This window comes from Oryzias melastigma, linkage group LG9 (assembly GCF_002922805.2).
Source record: "Oryzias melastigma strain HK-1 linkage group LG9, ASM292280v2, whole genome shotgun sequence".
Taxonomy (NCBI): domain Eukaryota; kingdom Metazoa; phylum Chordata; class Actinopteri; order Beloniformes; family Adrianichthyidae; genus Oryzias; species Oryzias melastigma.
In genome coordinates this window covers 5,322,816-5,343,318 of record NC_050520.1, presented here as the reverse complement: position 1 = coordinate 5,343,318, position 20,503 = coordinate 5,322,816, and the positions used below count along the sequence as shown (strand labels likewise).

The window sequence follows — 20,503 nt, the reverse complement described above, 5'->3', positions numbered from 1 at the left end:
CCTTCAGTAGCCGGGATAGGCTCCGGCACCCCGCGACCCCGGAAGGGAAGAAGCGGTCAAGAAGATGGATGGTTGGATGGATGGATTTTCAAAAATTCCATTCATTTTCAGCTGATCCATTTATCATTTTATTAAGTAAAAGAAAGAAAAATGTAAATCTCTGCAACATTTTCTCCCCAAAATTATACAAAACAACAACAAAAAAAGAAAGTTTAAATCTAAAGCTTTCGTCTCATCATATTTTTGTCTTTTCAAACCCTTTTACTGTAGTCAAAAACAAATAAAAAATACAGTTTAAAGATTTTTCTTCCTTTTTTTGACAGTGATCCTTTTGTTTGTTGATTTTATTTGGCAAAAATTGTATTTTTAATGGGACTTCTTTCTGAGCTATGTCAAAAATATGGCTGAAATTCTCTTTTTCTTCCTTCTTGCAATTAGACCAGAGATTTATTTTTATTTTAGACATTCAGAGTTGACAGTTTTTGCTGCCGTCTTCAACATAACTGATTATTTTTTTATGATGTAGCTAAAATTCACACTTCAACTCATTAATCACAGAAAGAGGATCATATTTTTATATGATATAGCTGTGGAAATTCAGAGATATCCCACTCATGTTGTTACGGGATTCTGCAGCTCGAAGCTTCACCTAGAAGTCGTCTTCTAGGAAAATATTTCAAGTCCCTAAAGAACAAAATTCAGCGACACTTTTCATGAGTTTCTCTGGAAATATGATAGTTCTAACATAGATTCACAATAGTTTATCGGAATTTCTGAACAAAAGCTACAGAACTTAAATCAGCTCTCAGCAAAATTTGATGTAAATGAAAAAATAAAATAAAGTAAAAAAATTGGTTCATCCATACACTTTATGGTTTAGACGTTACTTCTTCAGAGGAAATCAAAAGGACCTTGACTATTTTCTTGAGTTCTTAGATATTTATTTGGTTTCAGGAAAAACTCAATTTCTTGGTTCCAATCACATTTTAATGTGTAAATGTAATGAGTGTAATGATAAATAGATTAATCAATTTTTAAGTTATTTTGTAATGATTTTTAAATATTGCTTTATTGTTACTAACAATTAGGATCAAAATTCACATTTTAGCCAAAATGCTAATTTTTTGCAGCATTTAGCAATATTAACAGTTTCTTCACTTTCTGTTTCTGTTTCCACCCTAATCTCTTAACATTGAGTTTACTTCAGTTGTTGCTGAACAGAGATTGACCATAGTTTTTATATGTGACACACAGACTTGCATCAACCAGCTGGATGCAATATTAAAAAAAACTTTTTTTTCTATTTGTATTATTTGTTTTTAACAGCAAAAACTCCCTCTCTTTATTTTGACAAGATATAAATTGAGTTTTTGTAGTGGTGTAAATCCAAAATCTGATGAAGAAAACAGGAAAAGCGGTTAAAATTCTCTCCAGAACAACTGAACCAAACCTAAAAGAGGTCGGACGGGCCCGCTACAGAAAGAACTGCCTGCCTCTGTTAAGGAAAACCCGCCGAACGGCTGCAGGTCTCCTGGGGATCCAGTCCAGCTCTGAATGTAAATAAGGCCTACAGTATCCCGGCACACAGCAGACCTGAAGAGGGAATAAAGGAGACCAAAAAAAATCACTATAGAGAAATGTCAAGCGCAGAAGAGAAATGTAATTTTCACCAAGAATGCTCAGAGAAACCACACACATTTTTACAGGCCTGATGTCATCTGTATCAGCTATTTGTGAGACCACCAGGGACGTGCACGCTCAAACTTGTACAGGACTATAAAGGAAAACTCAGCAAATACAAAAAAAAATGTTCAGAGTTTGAGTAAATCCACAAAAATGTCTTTTTACTTTGTTGGTGTTTAATTGTACATGTGCTGCTTTAATTCTTATATAGTCCAAAAGAGTTAGGGGGACGGCTGGATGGTCCTTTTTCTACAACAGTTCATATTTCTGTTGGTACGCCTCAATCCCACCATACATCTCATCTGTTGTGAACAGATTAGTCGTTTTAGCTTAAATTGTTCACTGTGTGATCTCAAATTAATCCTAACACTTTGAGTTTAATTTATAAAGTCGGCCAGAGTAGAGGAAATCTCGAAGCACTTTACTTTTGAAGGGAATTTGTTGGACATAAAAGAGGCAAATTGGAGTGGAATTTAAGGGTGAAAGAAGCATTTCTCATCTTTTTAATCAGAGTTTATTTCTATTTTTCTTAAAAAAAATAACCATACATATTTCTGTATACATACCAATGGGGTTCATTTTCCAACAATCTGAACCAGAACGAAAAGAGAAACACAAAGGCTGTTTGCAGTTTTGCTTTTACTCATCACCAACACAAAATGAAAATGTGCTGTAAGCACTGAAAGCACCATGTTGTGAGGCTATATTTAACTGATTGAACAAAGTATCTCTAGGTTGAGAACGCTCCTCGTGTGACGCAACTGTCACAAACAAAGACACTCATGAATCATCATTTTTGCTTAATGCTAAAATAAAGCTTAAATAACTGAAGAAAAAAACACCAAATTTAAGACTCACTTTTATCCTCTTTTGGTTTATTTTAAAAGTTCCCAGGGGTCTTTTGATTATGATGGTTTTTTTTTTCCAAAAATCAAATAACCTGTGTGATTATCTAGTCTAGGATATAATTTCTGCAAAGCAGGAGTATCTATACATCTTCTTTTGCTCATCCAGGAGTGGAAAAAACCCAGACATCCCTCTCCACGTCCTCCAGCTCCTCTGGGGGAACCGTGAGGGGCTTCAGGCTGGCCGGGCGATGTAGTCTCTCCAGCGTGTCCTGGGTCTTCCTATCCATGGGACATGCCTGGAACACCTCTACAGAGAGATGATCCGGACCAAATGCCCGAGCCACCTCAACTGGCTCCTCTCAATGTGGAGGAGAAGCGGCTCTACTCCGAGCTCTCTCCGGGTGACCGAGCTTCTCTCTCTAAAGGAGCAACTACCCACCCACCGGAAGAAGCTCATTTCATCCGATTGTGGTCAGGATCTCGTTCTTTCAGTCATGACCCAGAGCTCATGACCATTGGTGAGCACTGGAATGAAGATTGACTGGTAAATGGCTCAGCTCTCTTTTCACCACAATGGACCGCTGCAGTGGCCGCTTAACAGCGGACGCCGCTCCAATCCGCCTGTCGATCTCACGCTCCGATCTTCCCTCACTTGTGAACAAGACCCCAAGATATTTAAACTCCTCCACCTGAGGCAGGAGCACTGCACCCACCCAGAGAGGGCAAAGTAGCAGGATATAGCTGACTGTGGAGTTGAACACATCTCTGGAAGGTGAGTACGAGCTTCCTACCTCCAGTATGGAAGTAGGAAGTGTGGAAACGAGTAGACCACAGGTAAGCAGCGTAGAGTGGGTAAGTGGCGAGACTGGAAGTGGGATTGTGGTGGGGTTCCGAGCAGCGGTTGTGCAGGATTGGACCCAGGTCAGTGGTGAGATGGGATGACAATCCTGGAGATAGGCGCAGGCAGTGAGTGGCAGTGCAAAACAAAGGTAGCGAGAATACGTAGCCAAAGTACTCAAAAGTAACGAACTGACGGTGAATGTTGGAGAGGGCACATCCTAAAATGTGGCCTGAAGGGATGGATGATTGTAGTCAGACGAGGAAAACAAAGACGTACATGAATTGTAGTGTCTACATTGCAACTACAACCTTTATTCACAAAGATGAATATAATAAAGAAATACTCAGAAATCCAATTTTAGCTTAATTTGCTCCATGTATTTCCTCCATCATCAGAAAAATGCCACAAGGACATATTAAACACACCGAGTGAGTTTTCTAAGACCACTGAAAAAGAAAATATCTAGTGAAGCAGGATGTCATTCATTGGATGATGTTCAAGGACTCGACCAACAACACATCCGTGACAAGGTCACGAAGAGCCACTCACCCAAGTCTGTACTTTTGAAGTTAAAGCTAATGACCTGCACAAATGCAGCATATTTTTTATTGTGTAAGGCTGGATGTATTTTAGTAAACAGGTTGTGCAATAATATTTAAAATCCAGCTACAAGTCTACGGAGAAACCTATCAAACTACTGTAAGAGGGCTGTTGTAGGTGTTGGGAAGCAATTGGGGTTGATTTTCTTGGACTGTTTTGGTGGCTCAGCATTCTAACTTTTATAGGTTTAGATAGATGGTGGAGCAGCCACGTTTCCAAGACGTGACACACTCAGAAAAGCATAGTTTGCTGTTTAAAAAAAAATACATCAAGAACAAGGAATATCCTTATATTTCTTTCTTTAAGACATCAGATGCTAAACACAACTCAGTTTAAAAGCTCAGGTCTACTCAGCAAAAGTTGTCGACACAAAGCGCCGTGCTTTAAGCTCCCTCAGTCCCATTTACCAGGCAGTTTTGTTTTTTCAAATTTTGATGATTAAAACTGTGATGACTGCTAAACGCCTGAGTTGTGAAGAAACATTTACAGCTCAGCAGTGGTTGTCGATAGAATCACTTTAACACCCACTGTGTCTAGTTCACTGTGCAATGAGACCCCCTGGACCTCATCTTTATTTCATTCTAAGCATTATGTATCCAACATTTCTTCATTTTGTAGCAGCTCTCTTCATTAAAACTGTTAAACCACAACAAGGCAGGTGAGCTTCCAGACGGATGTGCATGTAAAAGACATTGTAACAGCTCCTGAGAAATTAAGCAGTCATTTTTTTTGTTCAACAGGCTGGAAATGAAACCTGTTTAAAAAAAAAAAAAGGTAAAAACCAGAGCACAAATGTCAGCAGTTGTCTTTCTTTTTCTTTTAAATGTCACCCATCTTTCCTGAAACACTCTCAAATGTCTTGCTTTTCATGGCTCGTGTAAGCTTAATCTAAAACGGCTCAAAAAAAGACGTAATGACTTAGTCACAACTGCCCCTTTTGGTGGAAAAGGGGCAAACCTGTTTGGGGCACACAAGTGTTAAGGTTGTAGAGCACTTGGTGAGAGAGGGAACGTTTACACATTTTTTTCTACAGGAATCCTGTAAGCGACAGGTCATAGTGAACACTTAGCCAATACGCTAAGGGAAAGTAAGTTTGAAGTAGGTGAGACACAGGGGGTGTGGAAATCTTGTGGACTGCACAAGGGGCCCATAAGTGTTAAGTGCGGGCCTCTTGCATACTCCGTACTGGTTTTCCCGACTACTAGACTACTGATATTTAGCTGTAAGTTGTACATCCATGAGTTGTGACTGTCTTCTAGAGTGTGGCTTAAGGGGACCTACAGCAACACGTTGTAAGGGCGTCATGAAGTGCCTATACAGGTTTCTAGGGAATCGTACGACACACCTGAACTCCCTATAAGACACAGCTGCCCCTTTCTATGACCTTCCAACACCCAAAACTCCTTCAGACACAGACATAATGGAGGCAATGTAAATATTCCAATTGATTCATAAATATCATTTTTTTTTGTGTCAAAGAAAATGAACTCCAAACAGACCGTGTGAATCTGCCTTAAGCTTGTATGCATATCTATACATGTATCTATACTTTAAAGATATGCAACTTTTATTTAACAATATTTATGACTAATTGCTTGATTAATTTATGTTTTGAAAAAGCCAGACATCACAATTCATTTTAAGAATTCTTATCAGAACAAATTCTACTAGCTTTATTGGCAGCTTGTTTCACTTATAAGAAGGGGGAATTATCTTGTATTTTATGTTTTAACTTGATTTTAGAAGGCCTTTTTGTGTAACTCCTTAGAAAACTTATTTTGAAAGTATCACAACAAAAATACAGTTTACCTCAGAGGTTGCATTATAAGTCATTTTCTGTAGTTTGTTATAAACTAAACAAATTAGTTCTCAAAGCCAAATTGTTGCTTTTAATATTTTTCTGATTTTGTGAGAAAGCATCAACACAGAAGGAAAGCCACTAAAGTTCAGAGGCTCAGGTTTGACCCAGTGACTTGTTTCTGAGATTTTATCTCATAACCTTTTGTTTAAGCTCACTTAATTTTCCTCAGATATAATCCTACTTATCATTAAGTAAAGAATATTGGATCCCTGAAGAACCCTTTAAGGCTTTCAATCTGACTCCAAGAACTACACACACTCACACAGACACATTCAAATGCTTAGCAGGTTGTGGTGTTTTTGTTTTTGCACACATGCACAGTGTGTTCAGCCAGCCTATAAGTAAGGGCCTATATAAACACACGGTGACACACTAACGCGCTGCCATAAATCAAGGCCGACATTGTCGGACTCTTAATGGGGGAGGTGGGACAGAAAGAGCAGCAGGGTGGGCTGAACGGGCTCGTTTGTGTGCGCTCGTGTTTTAATACTTACGACGGAGAGGGGGAAAGGAACACGGGGTTCGTGGCTGCAGAATTGTGTTGCTCCCTTCTGTCTATTTGCTGGTGTCATAAAAGTTAAGAAAAACAGGGGAGCGTGAGTGTATTTTTGGCATGTGTGTGGAGTTAGAGATATAATAGGGTTTTGCAGCTCACCTTGTCAGTTTGTGTAGCCCCATTTTGTGAATTCGAAAGGTAAGCCAGTGCATGTCATTGGGAAGAAACTGCACAGTGTGCACCGCGGCATGGGGATTTTGTACTTGAGCAGATTTATTTTGCATTTGGTTGTGAAGGTGTTCATTACTCAGTGCATGTCAGTGTGCATTTTAATGCTCATTCAGGGGTGTGTACCATCAAACCGCCCTAAGAAGGTCAGATTTTTAAAGTAATCTTACAATTAACATCTGCAGCTTGACTGAATTATGTTATCCTTTGACCCTATAGGATCCTACCATATGGTATCATGTGGCTGGTTTTCACAAAAATTAGAATATATGTGTCCAATAAATTTTGTTTCACATCCAAGGTTATTTCAAATCATTTAACAGAACAGATTTGTCTGAACTTTGAATCTGTAACTTTGTCCGCTTTAGATGACACACATTCAGTTAAAATGTATCTCTGACCAGCGTGGACAGTCTAAATAATTACCTGCCAAAAGGGGCTTTTCTGACACTGTTGTGAAATGATTGTGAATGGGGCCTCATTCATTTAATGACTATGAGTCCTTCTTTTAGAAGGTGTGAGAGCCAAATGGATCTTGATTCACTTGCAGGTGAACCCTGATGCAGTATCCCAGCATCGTGAGGAAGACAGCCTTACAAGTATTCATCCACCAATCCAAATGATTAGAATCAGGTGTCCTAATCACTCGGCCTGGCTACAGGTGTATTAAATCCAGCCCTTAGGCATGCAGACTGTTGTTACAAACATTTGTGAAAAAATGGACTCCTCTCAGGAGCTCAGTGAATTCCAGCATGAAACTGTCATAATATGCCACCTGTGCAACAAATCCATATATATATTAAAACAGCAACTCAGCCACCAATTGGTCAAGCACGTAAACTGACGGAGAGGGTCAGAGGATGCTGAAGTGTAAAGAGGTCTCCGACTTTGTGCACAGCCAATTGCTACAGAGTACCAAACTTCATGTGACCTTCAGATTAGCTCAAGTGCAGAACGCCGAGAGCTTCATGGAATGGGTTTCCATGGCCGAGCAGCTCCATCCGAGCCACACATCACCAGGTGCAATGCAAAGGTGCAGTGGACTCTGGAGCAATGGAGATGTTCTCTCTGGAGGGATGAATCACGCTTTCCCATCTGGAAATCCGCCTCGGTTTGGAGGTTCCCAGGAGAACGGTTTCAGACTGTATTGGGCCGAGTGTGAAATTTGGTGGGGCTTGTTTTTCAGGCTCCTTAGTTCAAGAGAAAGAAACTTTGAATGCTTCAGGGTACCAACATATTTTGGACAATTCCATGCTCTTGTGGGGACAGTTTGGACCCTCTCCTTCCTCGTCCAACATGACTGTGCACCAGAACACAAAGCAAGGTCCATAAAAACATGGAGGACAGAGTCAGGTGTGGATGAATTGGACTGGCCTGAACCCCATGGGACACCTTTGGGATGAATTGGAGTGGAGTGGTTTTGTAGTGACCTGATCCACTCTAAATATGAAACCTTAAATGTTAGGACTTGCCTCTGATTGTGTACACAGTTGCAGAGTTACAGTAGACAAAATAATGTAAACAATGTTGCTAAAGCTCTGTTGTACAAGGGTTAATAAAGCAGTGCATCCTGAAGCACAAGTGAGAAAATATCTCACGTTTCTGTTGTGTATGAACATAAAAAAAATTGATTCTAAAATAAATGACCTGTTGTATAACATTTTTCTGTCTTTACCGCCAAACAAAATATTTGGATGAACAGTACTGGAGATCCAAAAATCCATTTTTCCCAGGTTCAGTTCCCTGTACACTTGATTCAAGCTGCCACTTTAAGACAAATTGACAAACATGAAATTGCACAAAACGTTCCAGAGTCAGGATTCATAGCTCCAGATGCTTCAAGACGAGCAATCTGTTTCTGTAATTGGTCATCTGACCTTTCCTTTGGGAATTCAAGCACCTCATGCTACCTAACAACCACTGGTTTTTCATGTTGCATATACATCCACTGCTTTACACTTTAACCAGTTTTCTTCCAATTTATGCAGGACACAACCGCTGTTCGCTCTGAATACTGACAACCGATTCAATATAATGCCAAGTATGTCTTTGATTACTCATACATACTTATCTAAAAATAGCCACAGATTTCTTTCTGTGACAGGGTGTGAAATGAGAGTAGACGTAAGAAATGCACACAGTGATCAAGAGTAGTGCAACAGAATTACATAAGAAGCCTCTGGAAGCACACGCAAAGAAGGTGATATGCACGTCTTCTTATCCAGGAACTGTCAATATTTCCAAGCATCGCAGACGGGAAGCTCTACCAGGACTCTCCAATCAAATAGCAGTAGGAACGGAAACGGAAATACTTGAATAGGCAGAAGTCCAACCTTTAAAAGATAAAAAGACTCCAATTGAATCTTTTGTAAAGTTTTTTTTTTTTTCTGTCTTGGAACCATTCTTTGTTATTTGTCTTGTTCCAAACAAAAATCTTCATCTCCAGTAAATTTTACATAAGTAAAATAAATAAGAGAAATCATAAATCCATCCCACCAGGCGATCCAAAATCAAATATTTACAGACAAGAAGTATGTGGTCAGAATCCAGAAATTACAGTGAAGGAGACAAATAAAACCATTCCAAAGGATCTGCTGAGTGAAGCCGACTTAAACAGGAAGGAATACTGGTGGGAAGCATGAGGTTGATTACCTGAAGGTGCTACATGGAGTAAATGATGTAGAAGAATGACAGTTTTCTATTCTCTACATCAGTGGCGTCCAAAGTCAGGCCTCGAGGGCCGACCTCCTGCTGGCTTTCTAGAAATCCTGTGTCATCCAGTCCTGATTACCTGGATCAGATGTGTTTAGTCAATAGGAAGCTTCAATGGCAGGTTGGTTGGAAGAGGTAGGAAACCGGCCCTCAAGGCCTGGACTTGGACACCCTTGTTTTACATTTAGTTTTTAAGACACAGAAAGTTCAGGAAATACATGGAAATGTTTTGAAATGCCACCCTACCCGTGAATTAAGGAGAAATTGAGTTCTTGGGAACTTCCAGCTAAATTATGGCTCAAATTTATAGCATTGAACAACTCTAAATTTCTTTGAATCCTGAAGGTACACTGATAAGTGTTTATGACAGATAGATTGTTTGAAAAACAGTGTGAGAAGTGATGTGTTTCACGTTAAAAGTTGTTTCAATGAGCCTGCATTCATCTGACCACATTTTAATTCGTTGATGTGTCTCATCGTTGCTTCTCGTTTGTCCGTGGATCATGTTGCTATATTCCTACTCAGTTTACATCCCATAATGCCTTGTTGTGGTGGCCATTTTGTCCAATTGTTTAGCTTCAAGCGCTCAGTGTTAACAGACTCAGGAAACTCAGAGGGAACCAAAGCTTAGTCCAATTGGAAACAAAGTGTGTATTCAGATTGGATACGTTTTGTCCGCTTAAAGTGAACCACAGCTTGTGTCACAATTGGTTCAAATAAGTGAACAGTCCTGGCAATCTTCATTTTTGCTTTGACCTGCTCTCGTAACTGCCGGCCAATGACTGAAGAGATCTTTAGTCACGTGGTTTGTTCTCAAGCTTTGATCCAGAAAATGACAGTCTGCTTGATTGCAGTCTTAGTTCAGACCAAACGTAAGTTTTGGGAGTCGAACCGGAATAAATTAGGTGGACTCGGCCCGGAACAAATCCTTTTCCCAGTCTGAATACACCCTAAACGAAACCACCTTGAATGATGGGTCACAGAGCGGTTCCTGGTCCCGGACCAGGGTCCGCTTGGGTGCATTCAGACAGAACATTTGTCCCGGATTATTGAGGGAGATGAACTTTGGTTCTCTTTAAGCAAACTACATATGACCAATCTGAATACACCCTGTTTTGTACTTTAAGATGTGTCAGGTGTATAATTGTAAATGTATTAAATGTAATTTTATGCCAATTTTAAAGTTGTATTAGGTAGAGGCTCTACTATGAGCCCATATGGGTTTTTTGCCACTTCCTGCATCTCATTTTTATGTATTTATATACCTTTTTTTGTTTGTTTTTGCAATATGTTGTATGAGCGCAAACTAATAGTACAAATATTAAAGTTTTATGTAGAGGTTTAAACAAATGTACAGTCAGTTCGTCCATGGAGTAAATGGAAGATGTTAAATTAAATCTGTTCCTCATCAGAGGTTCTCAGCTAGTGTTTTGTTTGCTGAGGTGCTGGAGAGGACAAACAGGAAAAAAGAGGTTCTCAGTCATTCACAGAAGGTTAAATAAAGTAAATGTACAGATGAATATGAACTAGATAAATACTGTACTTTTATTTGTTTTTGTTTTATCCTCCATGGAGACACTTAAAGAATAAAAAGAGCCAATTAAATTAAAGAAGTGGTCAATAGAAAAAAAGACGTTGATTGCAGGTTTCAATGGCCATAAAGAACCCAGAACACTCAATTAAAAAACAGATCGGCTTTGTGGGGATATTAACAGAACCGGTTCTTATTACAATGGGCAATTATCTCAGCATATGGAAGACCCTTGACTCAAATAATGAAGTTCATTTGTGGGTGTTGCGATGTGTCTGCCTCGGGAAAATTCATTGTTCGTGCCGGTAATTTGTTCGGCAATAAAAATCACCACAGCTGAGGAGGGCAGAGGCATATGTCTTCTTTAAACTTTATCGCACACCGATGCCCAATCCAATCACAGACTCTGAATGGTATGGAGGGAAGAATAGAAATGCCTTTGAAGATCATAGCAGTAAACCCATCAATGTACCAAAGAAACCTTTAAAGTGGAACTTCTCACATACTGGTGGACATCTGAGCACACCTTCAGGTGCTTGAATACCGACTTTTGTTTGTACCAAGCTCCTTGACCTCTTAGAAACACTATAAATTTGATGTTTCTATCTCAATGATAAAATCTTAATGACCTCTTTTACCGTTTTGGCTCTTTGCAGTAAAAAAAAGAAATAAAAAAGAATATGATGTCTTTTTTGTCTCTGTGCTTTGGTTTTTACTCTTTTCTTTTTTTCACGTTTTTTTATATAAATAATTGTTTTCTAATTTTACCCATAAGAAATAGTTGTGAAATATTATTATATCCGACTTCCAAGAGCTTTTATATCAGCTATAAAAACTATTGTATGGTTTATATACTAATTTCTCTAATTAGATGCTTAACCTTGTTGAAAAAAAATATATATTTCTGACTATACGAAATAGTTGTGAAATATTATTATATCCGACTTCCAAGAGCTTTTATATCAGCTATAAAAACTATTGTATGGTTTATATACCAATTTCTCTAATTAGATGCTTAACCTTGTTGAAAAAAAATATATATTTCGGACTATAATTCGCACCGGAGTATAAGTCGCAGTAGCCAAAAAATGCATAATGGAAAAGAAAAGAACATATATAAGTCGCTCCGGAGTATAAGTCGCACTTTTAAGAGAATAGTCCAACATTTATGAACAAATTCAACAAGCCCGACGTAATGTTACATTTGACATCAAAAGCGATTCGTGCGTCAAATTCGAGTTTGCTGAATCTTTTGATGTGCGTCTAATTTAATGCTCAATGTTTGTCCAAAAATGTGTTCATAAAATAGACAGTCCCATTGGAGAAGCTGTCTGAAGTTTTTAGCCTCATCGCTACATGATGGAGGCTTTCGCTGTTTATCTCGTTTCAAATACACTGAAGATACGGATGATGTTGAGAGGTTAAGGTATTTATTTTAAAGAACTCCACAAAAGCATCTATAATCATCTCTCCATTCTGGGTTCGGGACAGCAGTTTTTTATCTTTTTCTTACGGCGATCGTTACCTTCTAGCCTGCAGGAGCTGCATCTAAATGACAGTTTTTAGCTGCTCTTCTGTCTGTTTATAACCCAGTTTGATGGCTTGTTGTCCAGCATTAGCCCAGGGAGAGAAAAATAAAAACAATAATAATGTCTTGATGAAAATGAGAAAAACATCATAACATCCATGAGGAGAATGATTAGATTATCAGGAACGTTTGTTTTGAACTTAACTTCTTCTTCTGCGTTTCTGTCAGCTGACAGCAGTAGATACTGATACACAAACCTACAGTGCCCTCTAGTGGTTGTTATTGGGAAACAACCGCCAAAAGGAAACTGGTTTAAGTGGGGAAAATAACAAATATATGAGCCTATTTATGTCTAACAAAATCACATATAAGTCGCTCCTGAGTATAAGTCGCACCCTTGGAAAATCTATGAAAAAAGCGCGACTTATAGTCCGGAAAATACGGTAATGTTGCTTACTATGCCCACTATCTGAGTGTCGAAGAAGACCTCTGTTTGGCTACTTGCAGGAAAGCTCTTGAAGGTTCTGCACGAAGATGCAAAAGAGCGATGAGAATAGAGAAACTTTAGTGTTGAGTTTTTTTCTAAACGCATATTCATACTTTTCTGGATTAATTATCGAGCATGTCTGTTTAAGAAAGTGGGAAAATGTCAAGTTTTCACCAGATATTATTCACAATTTAAGTTCAAAGTGGCTAATCAGAAAACTCTGATGACCCAGCATTCTAGCAGCATTTAAACGCATCATTTACGGACGAATCTTTTATTTCTCTGAGATGTAAAAAGAGTCTCACATCAGATTTGTGCATAAATGTGGTTGTGTGTGGGCATAACAAATGATTTTTGCATAATTTTGTTCCAAGCTTTTGTCATTTTAATTTGTGCATGTGTAAATTGTATTTTTTTCAAATCATTTTTGTTCTTATGCAAAAAATGCATTGAATTAATTACAAATCAAGAATTATGGGTGATTCTCCATAATAAGCTGACTGACACTCAGCATTATCAGTGTGGCTCTCAGGTAAATTTCTAAAAGTTGGAACACTAAATCTAAAAGATGAATTTAAATGTCATTAAGTGATTGAGTGGATTTTTGTTGCTACATTTTGTTTTTCTTTTGACCTAACCGTTTTCCCCAGGAAACACTTGAGCTGTGTCAAACCTTCATGCACTTGGATCTGTAAATGATTTACTTGGAAAAGTGCACGTTCTCTATTGCTTTGTGGAAAAACTTCCCCCTCAGACACTTACCCAACTGCATTTTTTATCCGCTCTCTGGGCCACACACACACAAACACACACCCATACACACCGTATTGGCTTGCATAGCAGCAGTCATTTTTCTTGTTAATGTAGCGTGTCGAATTTGCAGGGCAGTGTCGTGCAAATGAAAGGTTGCACGTCTCACTCGCTTGGCAATATGTATTTGATAAGAGCTGTAAATCAACTTGTGTAGCAGAGCAGAGCCTGCAGGGACAGAAAAAACACATGTTAATGGAGAGAAGCCCTAAATTGTTGTGAAGTGTCGCACGAGCATAAAGAAATAATGCAAAGAGAAACCACAACAAGAGGGCCACATATGTGGACTGTCAAAGGTAGAGAAAAGTAATTTCTTTAATAACTGAGTTGACCAAGTTTGAGATTTGATTTTATTTTTTTTGCATGCATGAAAACAGATTTTGGAGTAGACTGTATTATCCCCACTATAATGTCCCACTTAAATGTCTTAAAATTATTTTCAAATACAACAGTGTGCCTATGAATCCATAAATATATGGATTTATTTTGGCTGTGTTTACTGATTTTGAGCACAGTCACTTTATAGAAATGTCAGTCTTTTTTTTAGTTTTTTTTTTTGTTGCAAACAGGGTTGGGTGTTTTTGTAAATACGCAAATACGCTAATGCAGCTAACATTTAGCAGTGTCGTTTGTGGCTGTCAATGATTATTTGATGATATATAATCTAAAATCATCAATGCTAATTTGGTTTGTTGACATATTTTTTGTGGTCATTTTATATTATTATGATAACCAGCAGGCACTAAGTCATTTGGATAGCAAAGCACAACAGGAAGTTTTGGAGGCAGTATAGCCCTTCCTCAACTATACAAGAAGAGGAAAGAAAGAATTACGTTTCACAACAGAACCAGAGTCATGCACAGCAACCAAACGGAAGCATCCCGTGGTGTCTTCCTCACTGTCCTCGACATCTTTGTCAAGTTACTCACATTTTATTATCAGAGAATGGGTGTAATGTTTTCTCTCATCATCTACCACGGAGGATTGGTGCTGTTGATTGAATGGTTATTGTTGCAGAATGTTGCTAACAGAATTTAATTAGAATGTGTACTGCTAAGCCATGCTGTGCTTTTGTTTGTTTGGTTTTGTGCCAGAACATATTTTATCTGGGACCTTTAAATTTTTCTCTTTTAGAAGGTGAAATGCATAAACTATAACTTAAAAATTTCAATTTCTGTGAACGTACCATATGCCGAGCATTATTTAGCAGTATTTTAAATTACACAAACCTCGCCAGAATGAGTATCGGCACATCACTTTAGGATCAGGGGTCTGCAACCTTTGACAGTAAAAGAACCTTTTGGGCCTGTTTGGTACTGACCAAAAACCTAATAGGAGCTGCAAAGCTTTTTTTCTTTTTAATCATTTAGAAAGAATTGATCTTTTTTTTTTTTTATAATAAATATGAATTATATTTATTTCTGGGTTCGAAAAAATACATAAATATTAAGACAAAAGGGAATTTTCTCAAAGTGGTTTTATATTTTCGACAGAAGCTCATATGACTTTCTTTCAAAACAAAGACTTCCTGTCCCAAACAGGAACATTCAAATGAAGCAAATGTATTCCTAAACAACACAAGACAAAAAAGACATTTTCTTTTGTTATACTTTAAGTTTACTTTGGTGAGCCGTCATCCTTTTTCCTACATGCTACTGCTGTTAACTGGAGCATAAACATGAAACATGATTGGTTAATGATCCAGCAGAAATGAAGAATACATGAAAGTTACTTTTAAAAATGACTATTATTTTACTTTTCTTCATCCAGAGAGCCACTGAGAGGTAAAAGACCCAAATGTGGCTCTGGGGCCTCAGGTTGCAGACCCCTGCTTTAGGTAAACAAGAATTATTGATTTATCAGAAAAATAATCTGTGAGTAATCGACTGCTAAAATAAAATCACTGGTGACTGCCCTAATTGCAAACAAGGTTGAGATGGCTAACAGGTAGAAGTGTTGGAGTGTGTGTGTGTTTTTTTTAACGTGTTACCAGCATGGGTGGGTGTTTTCTAAATACGCTCATGTGGGTAACACTTAGCAGTTTCGGATTATAATATTTTTATGTGTTTGAGTTTTTTATTATTCTTTTTTAAATGGTTAAGTCCCATTGAGATCAACAGATCTATTTGTAAGTCTTAGATAAGAGGCAGATTACAACACAACTCGACATTTTATACAATTAAAATTGTTAAAAAAAAGAACAAAAACAATAACATGTTAATAATTTCATTTAGAGGTTCTTTAGAGTACCACCAAACCGAGATAAAGTTGTAAGAAGCGGTTGTTGAATTGTACTCTGTAGAGAATTTCAGAAAATCCATGTCTGTATTTCCCCAAATGTTTCAGTTTCTGTGCAGCAGACGGTGCAGATTGTGTTTCATGGTTCAAAAATGACCTAAAACTGAAACAAACGCAGCGTTTTAAACGTTCTGTACCTTTTAAGATGTTAGCAAATTCTATCCATGATGTGACTAAAATTTAAACAGGAATAGCAACAAAAATGTACCAATAAAAAAAAGACCAGTTGTGATTAAAAACAAAAATGTTCAAACATAATTCTTCCACAGAGTTTCTACTGAAGTGGAAGAAAAAAAAAAGATAAAAATCTGGACTTTTAACAGACATTAAGCTTAGAAATCTCATGTTTTAAAGCAAAAAAATATTTAAACAACTGTTTAATTCAAAATAATAATAATCTTTTTTTTTACATTAAACAATTTGTTTTTTGTCATTAAAAACAATTAAACATCTGAACTAATGACCGTTCAATATTTTTAGTAACACCCAGATGGAATTATTTGACTAGCTGACAATACGTTGTTGTTCCTTGGATATTAAGTCTCTGTGTGGTTCTGAGATGTCCAGGGTGGACCCGCCTTCACCCTGAAAGGACCATCTCCATCAACCTCTGTGACCCCGAGTAGGTCAAAGCAGGTATTAAAGATGGATGGAAATGTTGTGGTGGAATTGAACATGCGTGCGTGTTGTTCAATAGGATAAAAGCGAGTGGCGGCTGGCCTTTGCAGCGCAAAAAGAAAGAAAAAGGCATGTTTACCTTAATGGGCAAAAGCACAACAGCCCCATTTCAACATGCTGAATGTAATACTGTCATTGCAGAGCTTCCTCCAAAATAACTACATCATTATAGCAACAACAGATAGTTTCATCATAGTGTTTCCACTGCTCACACAAACACACAAACTCACACACACTTCTGTCAGGAGCCGGCATGTCAGACCCAAAATGCAGGAGAACGGGCTAAAACATTTCATTAAGAAACAAACATTTAATTTAAAAAAAGTAAAAAAAACTTAAATATGACAAAAACTAGGGAGGAGCAAAATGGTGACAAAACAAAGAAAGTGAAAAGGATGAACTGAAAGCTAAAGACACAGTCAAAGATTTACAGAATGTCAAAGAGTGTTTGTTATATATATATATATATATATATATATATATATATATATATGTTGCGTGTTACATCTCTGAATTTTAAAGTGAACTTCAAGGCCGAATCCGAATTGTTCCCCTAGCCCTCCGGCTCCTCCCTACCCATCCATTTGTAGGGCCATGTAAAGCTTTAATGGTCCTAACTTGTATTAAGGGTAAGGGGTGAGCACTTAGGGCTTGCTATCTCTCCATCGGTAGTGATCCATGTTGAGAGGAGAAATGCATTTCTTCACTCTGAAGCACAGAAGTTTACATTTAAATACAAATAATTCATTTTTCTTTTAGCATGACTTCTAAAAAGTTATTAAACCAATATTGTTATGTATTTTTCGAGTGCTGGCTGTTACACACTAAAGTAGACAACCGGCGAATATTGATGTTGTCCTCGAGTTGTAGTAACGTCCACTTTTTGTCCATATCACTCTATTTGGATGGTTATGGGGTAGGAAGAAGCCATAGGGGAAGAATCCAGATTCGACCCAAGAGACACCAGCACTCCCCTTGAAGGGGCCATACCGTGATTTTCTTAAACCTTCCAGAGTAAACTATATCCATATACGTGATGATTTATTACCTCTGGAAAACTTAAAAAAAAACATTCTTTATGAAAGATTAGTTATTGTCGTGAGTTTTTTTCCTACCTAGAAGTAAAACGACTTGATTCTGTCATGTTGGCGAGGTGAAGCAGACCCAGGGGGTGAGGCGGGTGATGGTGGCGTGGTTTTGCAACAGGGTGGATGGTGGAACTTCTTGGCAGTGGAGAGAAGTTGGACCCAGGGCAGCACGTGGTATGAAAATCCTGGCAAAGGGAATGAGACGTGAGCAAAAATTATTTAAGCTTATACTTAGAAATAACCAGAAGTAAAAGGCCAGGGTACTTCACCGGGTAAGGTAACGAACTGGCGAAGAATACTGGAGCAGACCCCTCCTAAATAGCTGACTGTGGCTGATGAGATTAGTGCTGGCAGCTGGGTCCAATCAGGTCGTGCAGAGGAGAGCAGGAGCACCATGAAAGATTCCTGAAGCTCCACCTGCCGCTGCCTGTGGTTGCCGCCATTTTCCGGTAATGATCCTTCCGCAGGTTCACCTACGGAAACCTTGTTACAACTTTTACTTCCTCTAGATCAGTGTTCCTCATTCCAGGTCCTCAAGAGCCGCCACCCTGCCTGTTTTCCAGATCTCCAAGCCCTGCTAGCTGCTGATTAGTTCAGTCAGATGTCTCCACATTCTGATTGAATGAACACACCTTGTCCAGGTAATCAGCAGCAAGCAGTACACAAAGAGCTGGAAAACAGGCAGGGTGGCGGCTCCCGAGGACTGGAATGAGAAACACTACTCTAGATAGTCAAGTTTGATCGTCTCTTCGTTTCTCTCACGAAAACAAACAACAAACTTTTTCAGAGATGGATACGCATACCCTATATCTGCCTGTAGTAGGCCCAACCATCACTACAACACAAATACACTCGGCATCTGCAATCCGACCGGGGTGTGCGTGTGTTTGTGTGTTTGTGTCCTTAAAGGAGCCCCACATCTAAAGTAACAAACATCTGTTTGAGCTAGAATTTATTGAAGACAGGAAATTATTGGAAAATATATGGTATTCTGCATCTAAAATGAAAGTTTTTTTGCTGATCACCACTAGCTCCTTGGAGAAATTGAGTGTTGGTGTTAGCCTGGGGGCGGAGCCAACTCTTCCTGAAAGGGGCTGTCTGACGTTATGACATCAGCACGTGAGGACCGACTTGTTTTTGTGCTGCTGCTGAGAGCCCAGGTTTTTAGAGTATTACTTTGAACAGATCAACATACTGCTTTGAGGTTCTTTATGGCGAGAAATGAACAGTATAATATATTTAAAAGAACAAAACGTTGATTTTTCATGGTATGGCCCCTTTAAGATGTGGCTATTCCAGTCTACAACTCTCCATTGACCCAGACAATCAAAAAACCTGCAGCACCCATACAGGATAACAAGTGCATGCGACTAAGGCTTAAAAAACACATTCCTCACAACTTTATGAGCTCAATAAAACGTGAAAAAACAAATGAGAATGTTTACAGTATTTTTTGGAGTATAAGTCACAGGAGCATAAAATGCCTAACCATGTATGAGTTGCTCTGGAGTATAAGTCGCACTTTTGGGAGAAATATCTGATACTCATCTACTGCCTTTTTTGGACACTTATCAAATTTTCATCCACCGCCTCTTTTGATGCGGGTCAAATTGGATGCGCAATGCTTGCCCAAAAATGTTTCTATAAACTAGACGCTCTTGTCGTGTTTATAGCCATTGTTACCTTCTAAACTGTGGGAGTTGTGTCTACATGGCGGCGCTTTTACCTGTTCTTCCATCTCTGTAACCCCGTTTGATGACTTTCTGTTCCGCATTAGTTCAAAAAATAAAAACAAGAATAATAATGTTTCCATGCAAATGCGAAAAACATCAAAGAGGAAAACAGTGAGATTCTCTTCCATGTTTGTTTTAGACACTTCTTCTTCTGGTACTGTCAGTGGCAAAAAGTGATACACACATACAACCCCCTCTAGTGGTTGTGAGTAGAAACAACCGCTAAAGGTCAACCAGTTGTTAGTGGGAAAATAATGAATATATGAGCTTTTTTATGTTTAAAAAAAAAGGCAAACTTTCCCTTCTGAGTAAGTTGCACCCCTGGATAAACTATGTATATATATAAATAAATAAATAAATAAAAAACTGTGACTTATACTCTGGAAAATACAGTATCTTGAGTTTTGAGACAAAACTGGTTTTAGTAAATATAGTTTCCTTCTAAGTCTAAATGAATTTGAGCAAACAACAGATACTGCTGTGGTCTTTAGAGAAACAGCAGATAGGACATGCTCTCTGATCTGATATGACATCAGTACTGGAGGAAAATGGGGAGATATTTAGAGAAATGGTCTGAGAGGCTTTACCTGTATGTGACCCTTATTACTCATAAAGAGTAATAAAGAGTCTAAATGTGGGGCTACTGCTCTTGTTTTTCTTTATGATTGTTCCTAGTGGAGCGTAAAATACATTTCAATGCATCCCTGTGGTTCCATGTATTCAACAGTAACAAAGTGGCCCATGATTTCAGATGGAGCCCCAGGGCAGAGGCTGCAAGCAACAAGCAAGCTTTCTGTTTCTATTCTTGTGGAATAATTTCAAGTTAGCAAATAATGTGAACAATAGAAGGCCCGGTTATCAAATTATTTCTGAAAAGAGCTGCAATTCAGTGGTTTGGTTATGCAAAAGAAAGAGAAGAAAACACCAGGAGCATTTAGTTAATGATCTGTATTTTTTTTTCCTTTTTCAAATAATAAAAATGAAAAAAAAAAAATAATAATAAATGGTTTGAGTTTTTTTTATATTGCAATCTTTTCAAGTTTTACAAAAGTCTTTATTTAAACCTTAAGCTTGTCTTTAT

The 20,503-nt window shown here is 38.2% G+C and overlaps 1 long non-coding RNA gene across 2 annotated transcripts; it reads right to left on the bottom strand.

The window, feature by feature from the left end:
* Positions 1-247: 247 nt before the first annotated feature.
* LOC112148605 lies at positions 248-19,555 on the bottom strand. Of its 2 annotated transcripts, XR_004948484.1 has the most exons (4): positions 19,416-19,555; positions 17,717-18,162; positions 3,323-3,478; positions 248-1,593 (listed from the first exon to the last, which is right to left on the bottom strand). It is a non-coding gene; the product is annotated as an uncharacterized LOC112148605 (long non-coding RNA). The 2 variants fall into 2 exon arrangements; XR_004948483.1 differs by lacking the exon at positions 3,323-3,478.
* Positions 19,556-20,503: the final 948 nt, after the last annotated feature.